A 4,245-nucleotide genomic window follows, 5' to 3' on the forward strand; every position below is an offset into this window, starting at 1 on the left:
CTAATAGGAAGAAATATATATATTTACAGGTGCTTTAATATAACGGGATAGGATAAGATAGGACCATAAGGAATAATGTGTAGCATTGTCGTTTGGAGGCAGGGCATTAGAAGTTTCATAATTTGATTATTTTTTAAAAAAGTCAAAGGTCCGTACCTCATGTGAGACACACTACTGCATTTGGTTGGATTACTTGGTTAGAACGGAGACATTGTCATTTGTCGCGTAAAAAGAAAAAAGAAAAGGAAAAGATACATTATATGCATAATAATCGAAGATATGGTGATTCACCAGCAATGTTTTTACAATCCACATGCTAGACACCATTTTGTAACGAATATTAATGTCGTGGTTCAATTAATTAGATATGCTGGCAATGAACTGCAATAGTATAGTCCTGCATATGTTAATTTGGAAAAATATTGCTTTCTTATAGATCACTGCAAAGTACCCCCAATGAACATTTGGGGACGTTTGTGAAGAGCACTCGTTTTTATCAAATTAGAATATTATTATAACCTTAATTAATTGAAAAAGTTTTTTTCTCTTTTTTTTTTTAAATATATTGACAATTTTTATTTGATCATCTATAAGACTGTAATGGTGTCTATATTATGTTCGATCCTATGTGGTTGTGTCCGCGTTTTAACATAAAGAATGGTATGAGAAAAATAATAATGATTTGTTTATCAGTTGTACAAGCTCGATTGATAAAGGAGAGAAAATCCACTTATTCGTAATCTATCTCCTTTAGTATTATCATAAAAAATGATCATAAATCACAATTTTTTACCAACACAACATTCACTTCTTATACGATAAAAAAACATTAATTATCGTCAAATTTATCAGTAGAATAACAAAAATCATTCGATAATAATATGATTATTATCGAATTTTGCGTCAGATTATATCCGATAATATAAATTTTGTCAGTAATTAATTACCGTCAGATTTTTTATTCCAACGGTAATTTGTAGTAGAATTAGCGGCGTGATATAATGGTTCAGAGACGAAAATTTGATGCACGTTATTGTCAGAAAAATCTCACAGTAACGTTGGCATCATAAATTGAGACTTCACGCCACTATACCGTCAGAAAAATTCAATAATAAATCCGATGAAAATGTGATTTTTTATTTTTTTTTAAATTAACCTGGATAATTACTACTGTCGAAAAATTTTGTCGACAGTAGCGTCAATTTTTCTTAATTTTTTTCGATCTATAATGGACTCTAATAATTTATAATTGATAATCAACTCTTAATTAGTAAAGAATAAATTAGTATTTTATCTAAAAATAGTGATTTATATATAATGTAAAATTTTAAATAAACAGAAAAATTGTAAAAAAAACTTAAAAAATATTTATAATTAAAAATCGGTCACTTATTTTAAAGATTTTGACCCAAAATTAGGTCAAACAAATCTAAATATAAATCGGTTGGACCGGATCTAAGTTGACCTCAAGGCCCAATATATATAAGTTCATTATGAGGCCATCTCAGCCTCAAAGAGAGAAAGAGTGCAGCCGAGATAGTGAAGGAGAGAAGAGAAGAGTTTACTATTCACCTTCATCTTCCTTAACTCATATCTTGAGCTATGGAGCTCCGATTTACGTGTCATTTGTGGTCATGCGAAACTCGACAAGGTGTCTCCTATAATTAGAATCTCCCACCAAATCCGATTATCATTTTTCTCACAAACCAAACATGTTTTAAATAATTTAAACGAAATTTCGGCAACACTTCTTTTTAATTTAGAGACATCCACCAAATAAATTTAACAGTTTTCAGTTTTCACAAAGAAAACAGCTGCAGGCATAAATTAGAGCAAATACGCATTCAATAACACATCAAATTCTAACCGTGTTAGTGCGCAATCTCTTATAACTTCACAATTTTTCAACAAATAAGGGTTTTGAGAAGGCGCCTCTACGCGACCTTCTTCCACTTCTGTCCTAAAATGCTATCCTACAAAAAGTAAGTCCGGCATAAAATTTAAACAATTGATATATTTAGAGATAGAAAACCAACATAGAACATGGATGTGCAGACTACGAAAGAAGCAAACTCCAATTGATCTCATAGAAAATAGCATTGTCCTAATAAAAAAAAATAACTTATTAAATTCACAAGGTGAAACTAATTCAACAAACTAAATAAAATCTTTCAATAACTAAAGCACTCGTAATCTCAACTTACTTAACCTACCATAACTTAATTTAATTTTTATTTACATTAAATTAACATAACAAATCCTAATCACAAACTTCATTATATTAATTTAATCAATAATTTAATAAAATATCTAACAAAATTCTAAACTCACAAAAAATAAAAAAATAAAAAAATTATAGCAAAATTACCTTTTATGGTGGCTGTAGGATGGTGGAAGCGTGGTGGTAACAGGAAGCGACAGTAATGGCAACAATGTGACCACTACCAACGGCCACAAACACCAACAGCGGTGGTGGGGGCGACATCTCCAGCAGTAGTGAGGACAACGTGCAATGACGGTGACATCGGAAGTGTCTAATCGCTACGTTTCACTAAACCGTTATACGAGTGGAATATATTGACGAAAATCTATTGATAAATTTGGCGCTAGTAAAATAAAATTTTGCGCCACTAATTACTGTCGGATTTAATGACAGAATAATAAATCTGACGATAATCAATTCTAAAAATGAAATTTGCTCGTATTTGAACTAAAACTATTGCTGAATCAGCTAGTAATAGTCGTCATTAAATTCAATGGTACTTAATATTTTTTTATAGTATTAAAAATATAACAACTAAATCACACAAATGACACAATTACAAAGCATAAAAACCCCATTCATAAATCTATACTACTATAAAATAAAGACTCTTGTTGCTTTGATGGTGTGCTCTGCTACTTTGATGGTACGGTGCATAAAGTTTTCAAATTAAACATTGATTTCATAAATTTTAAAGATTTAGAGAAGATAGTTATATGAGTGCTGATCCGGTTATGAAAATTTCTGTAGTAGCATAAATAGAAAAAAGAGGCACCTAAATAGATATAACTTCAATGAACATCAAAACAACATTTTTATAACTGTGCAGCGGTCTATTTGTCCCATCAAATTGTGCTGTAACGTTGAAAAATAACTGTAGACATAAAATTTTAATTTCGACAATTTAGAGAATTCAATTTGTCTAACAGAAGTGAAAAACAGAGATCGCGCGTTATCACTTTGTAATCATTTGAAGCAGGTTCTTTAAGTAAATGATTAAAAAGTGGGTTAGAGTTTTACTCTTTAATCTTTATCTTTAGACAATAATAAAATATTTCATGTTCTTAAATTTAGAGTTAATAAGGTAATTGAATTTTATAATTACTAATATTTTTATCCGTGAAAATATAATAAACGGGCCTGCTACACATACAAGTATCCAAACTCAACAACAAAAATGAAAAGAGATTTCAAGAACAAATATACTGTCTCCCCCCCGATATTGTGGTAAGTATTACTTCTACAAACTTCGGGTGTATTTTCTGTATTAATTTGGGTGTATTTGTCACGTTCGATTGGGTGTAAGTTTAGTATTTCATTTCTCGTTTCCCATTCTTGCAGTGCATGGCACTTTCGGATCACCCAAACGGGGAATTCGTATCACCGAAAACGAAAAAGGAATTCAGGGTGGAAGTCTACCCAAGTTTCATTCCCTTCATAGATAGAAAAAAATTGACTTCGCACCCATATGTAAGTTTTCGTTTGCTAAATTTGTTAGTACGCTTATTTACTTATTTGCAAAATAAAATAACACACTATTCATGTGTGGCGATCCTTCAGATTTTTGCCCCTGTCTGCTACGCCCTCAGGGACTTCGTTAGATTCTGACTCATAATCCACTTCGCCTGCATTCAGATGACAATCTGAGGTTGAATGATCCATTATCTTCAAAACGAGATCAAACTTTGATTTCAAAAAACAACAAATCAAAAATAGAAAACGAAGATCGAGTTGCAGAGAGAGACAAAGGTAACCTAAACGAAGAAGATGCTAGTGAGAAAAGGAGAAGAAAAGAACAATGGAGAAGAAGGAGGGTAAACGCGGGAGAAGAAGAAGAACGAAATCTCAAAATAACGAAAACAAAAAGGGAAAGAAATATTTTAAATCTGGTAGTTAGATATACGCGCGATGTTATATAGCGCGTGTAATCAACGTACCTGAAGCAGCGCGTATTTTGATCTTATTGTTTAATGAACTTGTAA

The sequence above is a fragment of the Arachis ipaensis genome, chromosome B02 (genome assembly GCF_000816755.2).
Source record: "Arachis ipaensis cultivar K30076 chromosome B02, Araip1.1, whole genome shotgun sequence".
In the NCBI taxonomy this organism is placed as follows: Eukaryota; Viridiplantae; Streptophyta; class Magnoliopsida; order Fabales; family Fabaceae; genus Arachis; species Arachis ipaensis.